Source organism: Bos indicus, chromosome 22, assembly GCF_029378745.1.
Source record: "Bos indicus isolate NIAB-ARS_2022 breed Sahiwal x Tharparkar chromosome 22, NIAB-ARS_B.indTharparkar_mat_pri_1.0, whole genome shotgun sequence".
NCBI classification, from domain to species: Eukaryota; Metazoa; Chordata; class Mammalia; order Artiodactyla; family Bovidae; genus Bos; species Bos indicus.
Window position 1 is genome coordinate 112,510 of NC_091781.1, and position 20,056 is coordinate 132,565.

Consider the following 20,056-nt stretch of genomic DNA (forward strand, 5'->3'; position numbering starts at 1 on the left):
TTTTCCCTTGCTGCTTTTAATTATTTATTCTTTGTGTTTGATCTTTGTTAATTTGATTAATGTGTCTTGGGGTGTTTGGCCTTGGGTTTATCCTGTTTGGGACTCTCTAGGTTTCTTGGACTTGGGTGATTATTTCCTCCCCCATTTTAGGGAATTTTACAACTATTATCTCCTCAAGTATTTTCTCACGGTCTTTCTTTTTGTCTTCTTCTTCTGGGACTCCTATGATTCGAATGTTAGGGCATTTAAAGTTGTCCCAGATATCTCTGAGATTGTCCTCATTTCTTTTAATTCATTTTTATTTTTTCCTCTCTGATTCATTTATTTCTACCATTCTATCTTCTACCTCACTAATACTATCTTCTGCCTCCATTATTCTACTATTTTCCCCTCCAGAATGTTTTTTATCTCATTTATTGCATTATTCATTATATATTGACTCTTTTTTATTTCTTCTAGGTCCTTGTTAAACCTTTCTTGCATCTTCTCAATCCTTGTCTCCAGGCGACTTATCTGTGATTCCATTTTGATTTCAAGATTTTGGATCATTTTCACTATCATTATACAGAATTCTTTATCAGGTAAATTCCCTATCTCTTCCTCTTTGGTATGGTTTGGTTTGGTGGGCATTTATCCTGTTCCTTTACCTGCTGGGTATTCCTCTGTCTCTTCATCTTGTTTGTATTGCTGTGTTTGGGGTGGCCTTTCGGTATTCTGGCAGTTTGTGGAATTCTCTTTATTGTGGAGTTTCCTCGCTGCAGGTGGGGTTGTATGGTGGCTTGTCTAGGTTTAGGGAAGCTTGGTCAGTGTTCTGGTGGGTGGTGCTGGATTTCTTCTCTCTGGAGTGCAAGGGAGTGTCCAGTAATGAGTTATGAGATGTCAATGGGTTTGGAGTTACTTTGGGCAGCCTATATATTGAAGCTCAGGGCTGTGTTCCTGTGTTGTTGGAGAATTTGCATGGTATGTCTTGCTCTGGAACTTGTTGGCCCTTGGGTAGTGCTTGGTTTCAGTGTCGGTATGGAGGTATTTGATGAGCTCCTGTTGATTAATGTTCCTTGGAGTCAGGAGTTCTCTGGTATTCACAGGATTTGGACTTAAGCCTCCTGCTTCTGGTTTTCAGTCTTATTTTTACAGTAGCCTCAAGACTTCTCCATCTCTACAGCACCATTGATAAAACATCTAGGTTAAAGATGAAAAGTTTCTCCACAGTGAGGGACACCTAGAGAGGTTCACAGAGTTACATGGAGAAGAGAAGAGGGAGGATGGAGTTAGAGGTGACCTGAATGAGATGAGGTGGAATCAAAAGAGGAGAGAGCAACCTAGCCAGTAATCACTTCCTTATGTGTGCTCCACAGTCTGGACTGCTCAGAGAGGTTAATGGAGTTATACAAAGAAGAGAAGAGGGAGGAAGGAGACAGAGGTGGCCAGGAGGATAAAGGGAGGAATCAAACGGAGAGAGACAGATCCAGCCAGTAATCAGTTCCCTAAGTGTTCTCCACCGTCTGGAACACACAAAGAGATTCACAGAGTTGGGTAGAGAAGAGAAGGGGGAGGGAGGAGATAGAGGCGACCTGGTGGAGAAAAAGGAGAGTACAAAGGGGGAGAGAGCAGTCAAGCCAGTAATCTCGTCCCAAGTAAAAATGGGTACTGAAGATTGGGTTCTTAAAGGTACAAAATTTATAAGAAATACCAAAAAGCAAAGATTAAAAATCTAGAGTACAAGTTGGATTTTCAAAAATACAATATTAAAGAAAAGAAAAAAAAAGTCACAAAAGTTATTAATATATATATATATATATATATATATGAAGTTTGCTTTAAAAAATAGGGGCTCTCTCTTTTTTTTTTTTTTTTTTGCAAAGTAATAGTACATTATAAAAATGAAAATTAAAGGAGTAATCGAGGACTTAAAAATTAAAAAGATAAAGAATGATAGTAAAAATAGTAAAAGTATATCTAGGACTTTCTCTGGTGTTGTGGTGGGCAGTGTGGGGTCAGTTCATTTTCGGATAGTTCCTTGGTCCGGCTTAAATTTCTCAAGATCTATAGGCCCCTTCCTATGTAGTCGGTACTAACTACAGGGTTTTGATCTATTGCACCTGTCACTTCCAAGGCGGTTCCCTCTGTTTTAGCTTCTTCTGTTTGCTGGTCTCTTCAGTGTCTGATTTCCTCCCTGACACAAGGGGGCGGTGGTGGACACTTTTTTAGGCTCACTTGTTCAGTCGCGCTGTGGGGAGGGAGGGACGCTCCAAACAAATAACACTGGCATGTGCTTGCAGTATCTCAGCCACACTGGGCCTGCCCCACCTCATGGCACGTGTGCCCTCCCTGCCTACACTGCTCAGGCTCTAGGTTGCTCCGCCGGGAACTGTCTGAGGCCGGCCCTGGGCTGCATGCACCTCCTAGGTCTAAGCCACTCAGGTTCAGGCACTCGGGTAGTCTTCAGAGGTGCAGACTCGGTTGGGCCTACATTTTGTGCCCTTCCCAGGTCCGAGCAGTTCAGGTGATCAGGTGTTTGGAGAGTGTGGTCACTGGAACTTATCGCCTCCCCCGTACCTGCCACTGGGTTTTCTGGGTGTACAACCGGCACGCCTTCTCAGGTGCCTGTTGACCATCCAGAATCCCAAGAAGTCTTAGTTAGCAAAGAAGCCTGCTTGCAGTTTGGTAGATAATGCCTCTCTGGAGCCGCAATTGCCCCCTTCTGGCTCTGGCTGCCTGTAACCAGAGGGGGATGGTCTGCAGCCAACTATCTCTGCTCAGACCTTTGTTCTGTGAGTGGGCCTAATGGTGTCTTAGGTTAGGGCTTTTCGCGTAGCTCTAGTCAGTCCTTTGTTCTGTGAGCAGGCCTGGCGGTGTCTTGGGGCTTTTCGCGTGGTAGCTATCCCTCAGTCTGGTTTGCTAGCCCAAGTTAGTTCCCTCAGATTGCCCTCGGGGCATTCAGGCCCAGTCCTTACTCTAAGCAATGCAGCCCGCTTCTCCCTGCCCAGCCCCCGCTTGCTAGTGGCGATGCAAGCGTCTGCACTGCTTCTCTGCTGGGAGAGTCACCATTAGACATGTAATCTTGGGTTTTAATTATTTATTTTTCCTCCCAGTTATGTTGTCCTCTGTGGTTCCAAGGCTTGCCACAGACTCGCAGCGAGAGTGTTTCCTGGTGTTTGGAAACCTCTTTTTAAGACTCCCTTCCCAGGACAGAGCTCAGTCCCTACCTCTTTTGTCTCTCTTTTTGTCTTTTATATTTTTTCCTACCTTCTTTCGAAGACAATGGGCTGCTTTTCTGGGTGCTTGATGTCCTCTGCCAACATTCAGAAGTTGTTTTGTGATATTTACTCAGCATTTAAATGTTCTTTTGATGAATTTGTGGGGGAGAAAGTGGTCTCCCCATCCTATTCCTCCGCCATCTTAGGACCGCCCCTGTTTTATCTACAATTTTAATAACCAACAACTATATTACAATGATATAATGCTATTTTATTTTTTATATAAATTTATTTTATTGGAGGTTAATTACTTAAAAAAAAAAAAAAAGCAGCCTTGCTTAGGGAACTGACAGAAAGCAGCACCTGGGGAAAGCAATGGACAGAGATTAGAGTTCAAGTCTTGTTCTTCGCGATTGTATTCTCTGAACTTCATTAGCAAACGATGAGGACAGGATTCTTAGCATCTGCATGAATTGTTCTTGACTTTACTACTGTTTTGCCTCCTCCTTCCGTGCCTCCCCCCAGTACTGCTAACTTGCTTCCTCTCTCCAGATCCGACATCTTTTTAGTTCAGGTGGGTACTGTTTCTCATTGGTAGTCTTAGTGGGTTCTTGACACAGCCCTCTGGCTGCACCTTCTCCACCCTCCTGTTTGCCTTCTCTGTGTGATAAGTGATCTGTTTTAACTGCAGCTCTGAACACGTCAGTTCTCTGTAGCATTTGAATAGCTCCCCATTTCTCTTGGAAGGAGAATGGCATGTATGGCCAGGCCCTAACCCTTTCATTCTCTCTTCCTTGTCCCCTTCCTCTGCTGCACCCACTCTGCATGAACCCGTACAGCCCATGCTTCCTTTGACATCCTCCAGGAGCTTAAATGTATCCTATTCCTTCACACCTGCCTTTTTCAGAGACTTTCTTTCTATGTTGCACCTACCATTGGCTCCTGGCTCCAGATTCTTGGCTGCTAACTGTATTTCTCAGGCCTTGCCTGATAACCATCTCCTCTGACTCCCTCAGGCTGAGTCACATCTCCTTGTCCATTCTTCTGGTCCTCTGTGACATTTGCTTGGTGAGCATCTACCATATGGTGGGACAAATATTTCTTGTCTGACTCCCTTCCTAGGCCCAGGGCTTCCTAAGAGCAGGAACCCAGTCTCCAGCCTTGCATCGGCACAGAGGTGCTCACTGTTTGTCTGCCCAATGACTGGAAGCTGAGACTGTTTCATAAGGCCTCCTGCCTTCCTTGGTCTTTCATCACAAACACTGTCTGTGCTGTGGAGGAGCAGCTTTTCACTTTAAGAACCCCCATCTCTCCATCTTTACAACAGAGTCATATGCTTTCCAGTTTATCCTACTCTACTCCTTCTCCCATTCACTCTTCAGTGTCTGCTGTCTACCAGGGCTATGGGAGCCCAAGAACACAGACGTGCAGGATTCATCAGCCCTGCATTCCAGGAGCTTCCAGAGCAGTGGGAGGTGTGGGGAAGGAACAGACAGGAAGGAATTTGAGCATGCCACTTCATATAGGCCCTATGTGTGTTAGGGAAAACAATAACTGAAACCACTCACCCTACCCAGGCACCCTATAACCATCTGCATGAGCTATTTTATGACAGGAGGTCCTGGCAAGGAACATAGAACAAATAAGCCACCACTTACCAGAAGAATCTCAGTTAAAGATTCTTTAACTCAGAATGGGTGAATTTAATTCAGATGACCATTATATCTACTACTGTGGGCAAGAATCCCTTAGAAGAAATGGAGTAGCCATCATGGTCAACAAAAGAGTCTGAAATGCAGTACTTGGATGCAATCTCAAAAACGACAGAATGATCTCTGTTCGTTTCCAAGGCAAACCATTCAATATCATGGTAATCCAAGCCTATGCCCCAACCAGTAACGCTAAAGAAGCTGAACAGTTCTATGAAGACCTACAAAACATTTTAGAACTACCACCCAAAAAAGATGTCCTTTTCATTATAGGGGGCTGGAATGCAAAAGTAGGAAGTCAAGAAACACCTGGAGTAACAGGCAAATTTGGTCTTGAAGTATAGAATGAAGCAGGGCAAAGGCTAATAGAGTTTTGCCAAGAGAACGCACTGGTCATAACAAATACTCTCTTCCAAAAACACAAGAGAAGACTCTACACATGGACATCACCAGATGGTCAATACCAAAATCAGACTGATTATATTCTTTGCAGCCAAAGATGGAGAAGCTCTATATAGTCAGCAAAAACAAGACCGGGAGCTGACTGTGGCTCAGATCATGAGCTCCTTATTGCCAAATTCAGACTTAAATTAAAGAAAGTAGGGAAAACCACTAGACCATTCAGGTATGACCTAAATCAAATCCCTTATGATTATACAGTGGAAGTGAGAAATAGATTTAAGGGACTAGATCTGATAGATAGTGCCTGATGAATTACGGACAGAGGTTTGTGATTGTATAGGAGACAGGGATCAAGATCATCCCCATGGAAAAGAAATGCAAAAAAGCAAAATGGCTGTCTGAGGAGGCCTTACAAATAGCTGTGAAAAGAAGAGAAGCAAAAAGCAAAGGAGAAAAGGAAAGATATAAGCAACTCAATGCAGAGTTCCAAAAAATAGCAAGGAGAGATAAGAAAGCCTTCCTCAGCGATCAATGCAAAGAAATAGAGGAAAACAACAGAATGGGAAAGACTAGAGATCTCTTCAAGAAAATTAGAGATACCAAGGGAATATTTCATGCAAAGAAGGGCTCCATAAAGGACAGAAATGGTATGGACCTAACAGAAGCAGAAGATATTAAGAAGAGGTGGCAAGAATACACAGAAGAACTGTACAAAAAAGAGCTTCATGACCCAGATAATCACGATGGTGTGATCACTCACTTAGAGCCAGACATCCTGGAATGTGAAGTCAAGTGGGCCTTGGGAAGCATCACTACGAACAAAGCTAATGGAGGTGATGGAATTCCAGTTGAGCTATTCCAAATCCTGGAGGATGATGCTGTGAAAGTGCTGCACTCAATAGGCCAGCAAATTTGGAAAACTCAGCAGTGGCCACAGGACTCAAAAAGGTCCGTTTTCATTCCAATCCCAAAGAAAGGCAATGCCAAAGAATGCTCAAACTACCGCACAATTGCACTCATCTCACACGCTAGTAAAATAATGCTCAAAATTTTCCAAGCCAGGCTTCAGCAGTACGTGAACTGTGAAATTCCAGATGTTCAAGCTGGTTTTAGAAAAGGCAGAGGAACCAGAGATCAAATTGACAACATTCGTTGGATCATCAAAAAAGCAAGAGAGTTTCAGAAAAACATCTATTTATGCTTTATTGACTATGCCAAAGCCTTTGACTGTGGGGATCACAATAAACTGTGGAAATTTCTGAAAGAGATGGGAATACCAAACCACCTGACCTCCCTCTTGAGAAACCTATATGCAGGTCAGGAAGCAACAGTTAGAACTGGACATGGAACAACAGACTGGTTCCAAATAGGAAAAGGAGTACGTCAAGGCTGTATATTGTCACCCTGCTTATTTAACTTATATGCAGAGTACATCATGAGAAATGCTGGGCTGGAAGAAGCATAAGCTGGAATCAAGATTGCCGAGAGAAATATCAGTAACCTTAGATATGCAGATGACACCACGCTTACGGCAGAAATGAACTAAAAATCCTCCTGATGAAAGTGGAGAGGGAAAAAGTTGGCTTAAAGCTCAACATTCAGAAAACTAAGATCATGGCATCTGGTCCCATTACTTCATGGCAAATAGATGGGGAAACAGTGGAAACAGTGTCAGACTTTATTTTTGGAGGCTCCAAAATCACTGCAGATGGTGACTGCAGCCATGAAATTAAAAGGAAGGAAAGTTATGACCAACCTAGATAGCATATTAAAAAGCAGAGATATTACTTTGCCAACAAAGGTCCGTGTAGTCAAGGCAATGGTTTTCCAGTGGTCATGTATGGATGTGAGAGTTGGAGCATGAACAAAGCTGAGCACCGAAGAATTGATCCTTTTGAACTGTGGTGCTGGAGAAGACTCTTGAGAGTCCCTTGGACTGCAAGGAGATCCAACCAGTCAATTCTAAAGGAGATCAGTCCTGGGTGTTCATTGGAAGGACTGATGCTGAAGCTGAAACTCCAATACTTTGGCCACCTCATGCGAAGAGTTGACTCATTGGAAAAGACCCTAATGCTGGGAGGGACTGGGGGCAGGAGAAGGGGGTGACAGAGGATGAGATGGCTGGATGGCATCACTGACTCGATGGACATGAGTTTGAGTCAACTCCGGGAGCTGGTGATCGACAGGGAGGCCTGGCGTGCTGCAATTCATGAGGTCACAAAGAGTTGGACACGACTGAGCAACTGAAGTGAACTGAACTGAACTGAACCAGAATTCGGTAAAGGGCAAAAGGAGACTTCCCCTACCACCTCCCAGAATCCATCTTGGCTGAGCAACATATGTGACACTATAAAGGACCCTGAGTGAGAATGATTGATCAGAGACAACCTGGAAACCAACCCATTATCATTAAACCTGAGAATGTGAGCCATGTGGCAGAGCAGTTCTCCTGGGTTCCCTTACCCTCTGTTCTGCCGAGTTTTAATTTTCATCTTAAGTTCAAATGATTTGTTAACAAAATAAACCACTTGTTATATACATATTAACAATACTAATATTTATTAGAGAATTATCAAGCTTATTTTCAAGACACTAACAGTAAAGGAAAAAAGAAACAGCAGAGGATTCATCAGCAGATTTCAATCAACATTTAGACTTCAACAGCACTGGGACATCCCATGTCATAGCTTGTCCACGGTCCCAATTGGGAAAAGGTCCCAGGCAGTACGTTTGCTCCATGGGTGAGACTTCAAAAGTTGCAGTTTGGTGTTCCTGCTTATCATCCTAGGGCCACAAACTGATATCATCATCAGTCTGTGAGCAAACTGCAGCTCCGGTTTCATGTTAATGCTGTTTATCTTGTGAGTGTTGATATTCTCTAGGTCTGGGAGATTGGTTGGATCTCCAGGGCTTGGGAGAATTCCACGACTCACTACCTATCCTCTCTATGATGCTACCCAGCTGGCTGGTAACAAGTGCAGGCAGGCATGTAGCCAGGGTGTCATCTAGGCAGATCAGGGACAAGTCAGAGGCCTGCTATGCTTTGTCTCTGAAGCCTGAATAAGACTACACTTTTCATTTCCCTAACACCCTCCTGCTTTCCATCAGGGTGCCCCCTTCCCAATAAAGTCTCTTCTTTGTCAGCACATGTTGGATAATTCATTTCTGAGTGTTAGGAAGGGGTCCCCATTCCTGCAACATGCACAGACCACATGGGTGGCCCAGATGGGGTGCAGAGAGAGGACTGGCTACCCAACTGACTCCCAGGATGCTGGCCTGTGTGCATCAGAAGGTAAGAAGAAGAGGGCCGTCATTTCAGGACATGGTGGGGACCAGATAACGCCTGTAGCTGCCCCAGCACCACAGCTGTCCCCTCCGTGTCTGCAGTGACACCACTTGGCCAGAGCCTCCCCAGCTGTTTGCAGGGGCTCTGGTACTATGGAGTTGCCAGACAGACAGAGACCTCACACTTCTGACACCTGCCAACTTTGCTGATGCCCAAACACTGTTGGAAAATCAAGTCACCCCAAGGAACTCTAAGAGTAGCCTCATTTTACACATGAGGACGCTGACCCCAGAGGTGTCACCCAGTGTGTGGTAGAGCTAGAGCCCAGGGTCTCTCCTGAGCCCACTGCCTTCTCTCACATCAGAAATAAAAGCCCTGTGTCCACACCAGGCCACTCAGGGCCACTGGGCCATCAGGAGGTGTGTCCGAGGCTTGGGGGCGTGGACATCACCTTTAGTCACAGAAGCTGTGAGCTAGGAGTAGCCCATCTGGCTCCTGTGTGGCACAGATGTTTCTTTTCCTTCCCAACTTTCTACTCCTCACAGTGAAATACAACTTAAAGCTTCTCAAGCAAGTCCATTTCATTTTTTACCAACTGTAGCAAAGATTCCTCCCTATATTGCTTTAAATCGTTAATTTCCCACTGGAGCCTTGAAACAATGATGACAAACTCAGTGAAGTCCTCATGGAAAGTGTGACTGTAGACACTAAGAAGGGTTCCCAATAAGCCCTCCAAGAAAAATTAAAACAAATGCCCAGAATGTTAAACCACTTGAGTTATATAACCCAGTCTGTGAAAACCACTGATTTATTTTTCTCTGTAGCAAGGAAACACTACCTCAGTTCATCCCACAGCTGTTTCAGGTTGTCAGGAAAGGAGGCCAAAATGGCCCTTGTGTTCCACTCACTATAATTGTAATCTGATCCCTTAGAAACCAGCCCAGCTAATCTACACCCTCAGGTGCTTTAAGACCTTGCTGTGGGCTTCCCTGGTGGCTTAGTGGCAAAGAATCCACCTGCCAAGGCAGGAAACATGAGTTTGATCCCTGAATTGGGAAGATCCCCTGGAGAAGGAAATGGCAACCCACTCCAAAATTCATGCCTGGGAAATCCTGTTTAGAGCATTTTGAGCCTAGAGGCCTAGAGTCCATGGGTTTGCAAAAGAGTCAGACATGACTGAGTGACTAAACAACAAATTCAAAATACAACCCAGGGATCTGCAGTACTGGCATTTTCTTTTCTGGGTGCTTGTGAGAAATGCAGGATCCCAGTCCCATCCCATCCCATTGTTATCAACGGCCGTATGTATCCTTTACCTTAATGACAAGAAGGGAAGACTGCAAACCCTGAAGGAAAGCTCATCGTTTTGGCTTTGTTTGGAATTGTTAGAATACTTGTTGCCCTCTCCCCACTCTCCCCTGGCTTTTTTCTTGTTTTTAATTGATGTATAATTCACATATACCATTATATTAGTTTCGGGTGTATAATACGATGACTGAATATTTGTATATATTGTGAATGATTGTCATACTTCCACTTCACACCCATCATCTATTCTGTTGTTGTTCAGTTGCTCAGTTGTGTCCGACTCTTTATGACCCCACTGACTGCAGCACAGCAAGCTTCCTTGTCCTTCACCATCTCCCAGAGTTTTCTCAAACTCATGTCCATTGAGTCAGTGATGCCATCCAACCACCTCATCCTCTGTTGTTCCTTGCCCTCAATCTTTCCCAGCATCAAAGTCTTTTCTCATGAGTCAGCTCTTCGCATCAGGTGGCCAAAGTTTTGGAGCTTCAGCTTCAGCATCAGTCCTTTCAATGAGTATTCAGGGTTAATTTCCTTTAGGACTGACTGGTTTGATCTCCTTGGTGTCCAAGGGACTCTCAAAAGTCTTCTGTAGCACCACACCTCAAAAGCATCAATTCTTTGGCAGTTAGGCTTCTTTATGGTCCAACTACACCTGTACATGACTACTGGAAAAACCATAGCTTTGACTATACAGACCTTTGTTGGCAAAGTGAGGTTTCTGTTTTTTAGTACATTGCCTAGGTTTGTCAAAGATTTCCCTCCAAGGAACAAGCATCTTTTATATAATAGCTGAGAACTTCCCAAACCTGGGGAAGAAGCTGTACATATAAGTCCATGAAACTAAGAGAATATCTACCTACTTCAATGCAAAAACCTTCTCCAAGACATATGAAAACTGTCAAAAGTCAGTGACAAAGAAAAAATCTTAAAGGCAGCCTGTGGGGGGAAAAGAAAGTAATCCACAAAGGAACCCCCATTAGGCTATCAGCAAAGTTCTCAGAAGAAACTCTACAGGCCAGGAAAAAGTAGAATGACATACTCAAAGTGTTAAAAGGTAAAAACTGCCAGTTAAGAATACTTTTATCTAGCAAAGTTAGCCACCAGATCAGAAGGAAAATTAAAGGCTTTCTCAGATAAAGCTGAGAAACTTCACCACCACTAGATCTACCTTTCAGAAAGACTGAAAGGAGCTCTTCAAGCTGAAATAAAGACACTAACTACTGACATAAAAGCAAATGAAAGTACACAATATTCTTAACAAACATGAAAAGTAAACAGAATGAGAAAACTGTGACTCCATATATTACAATGGTACATCAACCACTTAATATAAAGGCTAAAGGGACACAGCATTCATACAACTACAGCTATTATAATTTCTCAAAAAATTCACAGCATAAAAAAGGTAAATTGCAACATTAAGAGATGTAAAATGGTGGAAACTATAGGTAGATAAAGTTAAGGTGCTATCTGCATAAAAATGATTATTTCACCTGAGATGTTTCACATAAATCACATGGTAACCACAAAGCAAAAGCCTACAGTAGAGTCATGAAACACACACAAAGAGAGGGAAGCCGAGAAAATTCCATGAAAAAACAGACAGAAAGAGAGGTGAAAAGAAATGATGCAAGACTTCCCTGGTGGTACAGTAGATAGGAGTCTACCTGCCAGTGCAGGGGACATAGGTTCAATCCCTTGAAGATTCCACATGCCACAGAGCAGCTAGGCCCAGGTAATAGCTACTGTGCCCACACTCTATGGCCTGCAAGCTGCAACTACTGAGCCCACATGCCACAACTACTGAAGCCCATATGCCTACAGCCTGCAATAAATAAGGTGACAGCAGTAAGTCTTTACCTGTCAGTAATTACTCTAAATGGACTGAAGTCACCAGTCAAAAAATACAAAAATGGATGGATTGATTAAAAGACAAGACCCAACTATAAGCTACCTATAGGGAACTCATATCAGCTCTACAGATACACAGGTTTAAAGTGGAAATATTGAAGAGGATATTCCATGCAAGTAGAAACCAAAAGTATGCACAGTCATAGAGCTATCAGACAAAATAGACTTTAGCCCAAAAATGATAATAAGAGACAAAGAAGGACAGTATATATTGATAAAAAGGTCAATTGTAAATCACACTGGAGCACCACAATATAAACAAATACTAACATATCCAAAAGGAGAAACAGACAATACATTAATAGTGTGTGCATGCGTGCTCAGTCACTAAGTTGTATCCAACTCTGCAACCCCATGAACTGTTGCTTCCCAGGGTTCTCTATCCGTGGGATTTCCCAGGCAAGAGTACTGGGCTGGGTTACCATTTTCTCCTCCAGGGGCTCTTTCTGACCTAAGGATCAAATTTGTATCTCCTGCTTGGAAGGCAGATTCTTTACCACTGAGCCACCAGGGAAGCCCATATTAATAGTAGGGGACTTCAACACCCAACTGCCAGCAATAAGTAGATCATTCAGATGGAAAATCATCAAGGAAACAATGGAATTGAAAAATACTCCAGAACAAATGGAATTAACAAATATCTATATTTTTAAATTCCATTCAATAGCAGCAGAATACAAGTTCTTCCCAAGGGCACATGGAAAATTCTCCAGGACAGATAATTAGATAGAAAACAGATCTCAGAAAATTTAAGAAGACTGAAATCCTATCAACTATGTTTTCTGACCACATGGTATAAAACTAGAAATCAACAACAGAAAAACCTTGAAAATCTACAAATATATAGAAACAAAACAGCATATTTCTGAACAACCAATGGGTCAATGGTGAAATTAAAAAAAATCTCCAACAATTGAAAATGAAAAAACAACATGTAAAAACTTATGGAGTGCAGCAAAAGCAGTTTGGAAAGTTTATAGCAATAAATACAAATATCATCATCAGAAAGACATCAAAAAACACAACTCAAGGCACTAGAAAAGGAACAAATTATGCCCAAAGTTAGCACAAAGAAGGAAATAATAAAGATCAGAGTGGAAATGAGTGAGAGATCAGAAAAACAATAGGAAGAATCAACAAAACTAAGAGGCGGTCTCCCCAAAGATAAAATTGACAAAACTTTACCTAGACTAAGAAAAAAAGAGAAGACTTAAAATAAATTAAATTAGGAATGAAAATGGTGGGGTGGTGGAGACATTACAACTGATCTAACAGAAATACATAGGTTCATAAGAAATTATTATGAACAATTATAAGCCAAAAAAATTAAATAACCTAGAATAAATAGATAAATTTATAGAAACACACAAGTTACCAAGACTGAAGAGACAGAAAATCTGAACAGACCAATAACAAGTAAATAGATTTAATCAATAACCAAAAACCTCCCAACAGAAAACCACAGAACCAGAAATCTTCAATGACAAATTCTACCAAGCATTCAAAGATTTAAGACCAGTCCTTCTCAAACTTTCAAAAACTGAGGAGGATGGAATACTTCCAAACTTATTCTAGGAAGCCAGAATTACCCTAATAGAGCAAGATAAGGACACAATGAGAAAACTAGACCAATATCTCTGATGAATACAGATGCAGAAATTCTCAACAAAATATTAGCAAACAGAATTCAAAAGCACATAAAAGATTATACACCATGATTAAGTAGGATTTATGAGGAGCTTCAAGATGGCAGAGGAATAGGACAGGGAGACCACCTTCTCCCCCACAAATACATCAAAAGATCATCTCCATGTGTAACAATTCCCACAGAACAACTTCTAAACACTGTCAGAGGACCCCAGACTTACAGAAAGGCAAACCAGTCTCCTCGGAATGAGGTAGGGCACAAGAAGACGAGAAGGGAGACAAAGGATTTTGGGACAAGACGAGAAGAAGACCAAAGATTTTGGTACAGGGGACCCATCCTAAGGAGGGAGTCATGAAGGAGGCTATATTTTCACACAATAGGAAATCCTCTCACAGGTGGGGTCAGGGATGAGTTTAGGAATGTCAGAGGGAAGCACAATGAGGCAAAATGGAGAAAATTCACCACAAAGACTGCACCAAAATGCAACTTCCAGCCAAGCAGCAGCTCCCACACTTGTGTCCAGCAGCAGTGAATGGGGGCTGGGTGCAGAAGCGCAGGCCGTGTGGGTCGGTCCTAAGGAAAAGGACTGAGGGTGAATGCCATGAAGACATGCCAAGGAGGCTAATGTGACACAGCATAGCCAGGATAGAGAAAATCCTGGAACCACCAGAAAAACAAAAGATCATTCCCACAGGAAGGCTCTAATGCTGCACTCTAACTCAGTGCACTCACAGAACAAAGGACTGCACCCTAGCAAATACCGAAGTGGGGTGGGCTAGCTGTAGTCTACAGCTCCAGAGGAAGACAGGCAGGCGCATGACTGCCAGAATCAGAAGGCAAGGGCCTGCTGCTGCCAAGCTGTGAGCAGCCACCAGTTGCCACCCACTTCCTCCTGTGATCCTTGGCGGCTCGTATCCGCCAGCAGCCTAGGGAAGCGCACAACCCACCTGGGACTGTGACCTCATGGACTAGCCAGGAGCCCAAGCGGCTTGGCCAAGGGTCCCACAGACTGAGACCGACTCTCCTGGGAGGTGCATGCCCACCTACGGCAGTGGCAACCTCCCATGTGGTCCAGCCATAGCAACTGCACCCCATACACGCAGCAGCGTTTACAGTGTCCCTCCCTCTCCACAGCATAACTGAGCAAGTGAGCCCAAATAAGTGGCCCCTTTCACCCCCTCATGTCAAGGGGTAGGTAAGACATTGAAGAGAGACTTGCAAGCAGAGGCAGGCCAAAAAACAAAGCAGAAGTGTGAGCAAAGCAAAGGGGGAATCGCACCAGAAGTGGCAAGTGTAACAGATTAAAATCCTACAGTTAACTTCAGACTGTGTGCTTTAGGCAAAACTGTAGGCTTTCAGAGCAAGTAAAAACCTGAACAATGGAAGATCTTGAGACTGAACTGATTCCACACTGCACAGAAGTCCAGAGACCTTCCAAGATATATTGGAGAACCTTCTGAGTAGGCAAAGCGACTGGAGCAGAAAAAGGGAGGAATCACACAAACATTTCTCTCACTACCACCATATACATACTATCTACCTCCTATAAATTTATTATTTTTAGATTTTTTATTCTTTTAACTCCCCTTTCCCCCCTTATAGTGTCCTAATACAGTTCTTTATTACTGCTTTTTTATTTTTATAGCCTTTTACCTTTCTTAAAAAAAAAAAAAACACCTTATTTTTAAAATAAATTCCATACTTTAGTGTTTGATATTTTTTTTTTACATTGGACTTTTGAAGGACTAATTTTTATACTAGGTTTTTAATTTTTGCTTTATGATCTTTTGTTAACTATTTTTTTTTCCTTTGTTAATTTTAATCTTTGAGAATCTAAGTTTCCATTTTCACTTAAGAATTTGATTGTTGGCTTGGTTGCTCTCTTCTGACTTTCCCTTTTCTCCTTTTCATCTTCTTCTGTTCTCTACATAGCTCTGTGAATCTCTTTGGGTGTTACTGGCTGTTGAGAGTTGTTTCACCATTAACCTATGGGTTTTGTCTCCTGTGCTATGTGGCCTGAGAAGTTTTGGTCCTCCTGTAAGAGGTCAGAACTAAATCCAAGGCAAGAGACTCAACTCCAGGACTTTGGAACATCAGAGAACTCCCAAACCCATGGAACAGTAATAGACGAGATCCCGCCCAAAAAGTTCCATAACTACACGGAGACCAAGCTCCACCCAAGAGCCAGCAAGCTCCAGTGCAGGACACCACATGCCAATCCTCCAGCAAGAACACAACCCTGCACATTAACAGACAGGAGGCCCAAAACCATATCAAACCCACAGACACTCCCAAACTCACTACTGCACACTGCACTGCCCTCCAGAAAGATGAGATGGAGCGCCATCCACCAGAACACAGGCACAAATCCCCCCAACCAGGAAACCTTCACAAGGCACTGGTGCAACCACACCCACAGGGAGCAGACTCCACAACTAAGAGGAACCATGCCTCTACAACCTTCAGAAAGGAGACCCTAAGTATAGCAAACTAAACAAAATGATAAAACAGAGAAATATCTAGCAGGTGAAGGAACATGGTAAAAACCCATCAAACAAAGAGGAGATAGGGAATCTATCTGAAAAAGAATTCAGAATGATAGTAAAGATGATCCAAAATCTTGAAAAGAAAACAGAGACACTGGAGGAACAGATTGAGAAGAGGTAAGAAATGTTTAATAAGGATCTAGAAGAAATACAGAATAGTCAATCAGCAACGAACAACACAATAACTGAGATTAAAAACACTCTGGAGGGAACCAACAGTACAGTAACTGAGGCAGTTACAGATAAGTGAGCTGGAAGATAGAATGGTGGAAATAACTGAAGCAGAGCAGAAAAAAAGAAAAAAGAATAAAAAGAAATGAGGGCAGCCTTAGAGACCTATGGGACAATACTAAGCACCCCAACATTAGAATCATAGGTGTTCCAAGAGAAGACGACAAAAGTAAAGGGCATGAGAAAAATTTGAGGAGTTAATAGTTGAAAACTTTCCTAAAATGGGGAAGGAAATAGCCACCAAGTCCAGGAAGCCCAGAGAGTCCCACAGAGCATAAACTGAAGGAGAAACATGCCAAGAGATATACTAATCAAACTAACAAAAATTATTCACAAAGAAAAAATCTTAAAAGCAGCAAGGGAAAAGCAAAAAATTACATACAAGGAAATTCTTGTAAGGCTAAAAGCTGATCTTTCAACAGAAACTCTGCAGGCCAGAAGGGAATGGCAGGATATACTTAAAGTGATGAAAGGGAAAAACCTACAACCAAGAATACTCTATCGAGCAAGGATCTCATTCAGATACAAAGGAGAAATAAAAAGCTTCAGATAAGCAAAAGCTAAAAGAATTCAGCACCACCAAACCAGCTCTTCAACAAATGCTAAAGGAATGTCTCTAGACAGGAAATACAAAAAAGGATTATAAAAACAAACACAAAACAATAAAGTAAATGGTAACAGGAACATATTTATCAAGAATTACCTTAAACATAAATGGGTTAAACGATCCAACCAAAGACACAGACTAACTGAATGGATACAAAACAAGTACCCTATATATTCTGTCTACAAGAGACCCACCTCAAACCTAGGGACACATACAGACTGAAAGTGGGGAGTGAAAAAAGATATTCCATGCAAAGTGAAGGTGAAAGTGAAGCCACTCAGTCATGTCTGACTCTTTGCGACCCCATGGACTATAGCCTACCAGGCTCCTCTGTCCATGGGATTCTCCAGGCAAGAATACTGGAGTGGGTTGCCATTTCTTTCTCCAGGGGATCTTCCCAACCCAGGGATTGAACCCTGGTCTCCTGCATTGTAGGCAGACGTTTTTACCATCTGAGCCACCAGGGAAGTCACTATTCCATGCAAATTGAGACCAAAAGAAAATACAAGTAGCAATGCTTATATCAGGTAAAATAGACTTTAAAATAAAGATGGTTATAAGAGACAAAGAAGGACACTACATAATGATCAAGGGATCGATCCAAGACATAATTATTACCATAGTCGCTCAGTCATGTCTGACTCTTTGCGACCCCATGGACTGTAGCCTACCAGGCTCCTCCTTCCATGGGATTCTCCAGGCAAGAGTACTGGAGTGGGTTGCCATTTCCTGCTCCAGGGGATCTTCCCAACCCAGGGATGGAACCCAGGTCTCCCACATTCCAGGCAGACACTTTAACTTCTGAGCCACCAGGGAAGCCCAATTATTAAATTATTAACACACATGAACCCAACAAAGGAGCACCTCAAGATGTATAAGGCAAGTGGAAATAACTATTAAAGAGAAAATCGACAGCAACACAGTAATAGTGGGGGACTTTAATCCATCCACTCATGGATGGATAGATCATCCTGACAGATAATTAACAGGAAACACAAGCTTTAAACAATACATTGGACCACCAGGTGGACCTAATTAATATCTTCAGTACATCTGATCCAAAAACAATCAGTTCAGTTCAGTCACTCCGTCGTGTCTGACTCTTTGCGACCCCATGAACCACAGCATGCCAGGCCTCCCTGTCCATCACAAACACCCAGAATCCACCCAAACCCATGTCCATTGAGCCGGTGATGCCATCCAACCATCTCATCCTCTGTCGTCCCCTTCTCCCCCCGCATCAGGGTCTTTCCCAGCATCAGGGTCTTTTCAAAACAATAGATTTCATTTTTTTCTTAATTGTACATGGAACATTCTCCAGAATAGATCAAATCCTGGACCACAAATCAAGCCTTGGAAAAATTTAAAAATTAAATCATTTCAAGCATCTTTTCTGATCACAACGCTGTAAGCTTAGATATTAACTACAAATGGTGTATTAAAAAGCAAAGACATCAGTTTGTCAACAAACGTCTGTATAGTCAAAACTATGATCTTTCCAGTAGTCATCTATGAATGTGGGAGTTGGACCATAAAGGCAGAGTGCCAAAGAATTGATGCTTTTGAACTGTGGCGCTGGAAAACACTCTGAGAGTCCCCTGGACTGCAAGGAGATCAAATCAACCAATCCTAAAGGAAATTAACTCAGAATGTTCACTGGAAGGACTGATGCAGAAACTGAAGCTTCAATACTTTGGCCACCTGATGCAAAAGCCAACTCATTGGAAAAGACCCTGATGCTGGGAAAGATTTAAGGCAAAAGGAGAAGAGAATGACAGAGGATTAGATAGTTGAATGGCATCACCAATTCAATGGACATGAACTTGGGCAAACTCCAGGAGACAGTGAAGGACAGGAGGCACAGGGTGACCGAGTTGGGCACAATTTGGTGACTGAACAACAACACGATAAAAAAATTATAAATAACAAGAAACATGGAGGCTACACAATGCACTTCTGAATAACCAATAGATCATTGAAGACGGGGGAGCCTGGTGGGCTGCCGTCTATGGGGTTGCAGAGTCGGACACGACTGAAGTGACTTAGCATAGCATAGCATAGCAAAAGGAAATCAAAACAAGCTTAGAAGAAAATGACAATGAAAACAAGACAATCCAACACCAATGGGATGTAGTAAAAGCAGTGCTAAGGGGGAAGTTCATAACAATAAAAAGCTACCTCAAGAAACAAGAGACAATCAAATCAACAACCTAACCTTACACCTAAAGCAACTAGAAAAAGAAGAACAAAAAAAACCAAAGTTAGTAGAAGGGAAGAAATCATAAAGATCACAGCAGAAATAAATGAAAAAGAAATGAAAGATAGCAAACATCAATAAAAATAAAAGCTGGGTCTTTGAGAAGATAACATTGACAAACTGTTAGCAAGATTCATCAAGGGAAAAAGGGAAAAAAACTCAAATCAATAAAACTAGAAATGAAAAAGAAGCTACAAAAGACAACACAGAAAAACAAAGGATCGTAAGAGACAGCTATGAGCAACTATATGCCAATAAAATGGACAACTTGGAAGAAATTGACAAATTCTTGGAAAAGTACAACCTTCCAAAACTGAACCAAGAAGAAATAGAAAATATGAACAGGCCAAGCACATGCATGGAAACTGAAACTGTAATCAAAAATATAGATCAATGAAACAAAACAGAAAGCCCGGAGAAAAGTCTATACACCTATGAACACCTTATTTTTGACAAACGAAGAAGGATATACATGGAAACAAGATAGTCTTTTCAATAAATGGTGCTGGGAAATCTGGTCAACTAATGTAAAAGAATGAAGTTAGAACACTTCCTAACACTATACATAAAAATAAACTCAAAATGGATTAAAGACCTAAACGTAAGACCAGGAACTATAAAACTCTTAAGAGGAAAACAGAGGCAGAACACTGATATAAATCACAGCCAAGATCCTATATGACTCTCCTCCTAGAGTAATGGAAATAAAAATAAGAATAAACAATGGGACCTAATTAAACTTAAAAGCTTTTATAGAACAAAGGAAACTACAAACAAGATGAAAAACAACCCTCAGAATGGGAGAAAATAATAGCAAATAAGACAACTGACAAAAGATTAACTTCAAAAATATACAAGCAGCTCCTGCAATAGCAAGGAAAAAAAAATTTTTTTAAGGTATTTCCAGAGAAAATATACAGATGGCTAATAAACACATGAAAAGATGCTCAATAT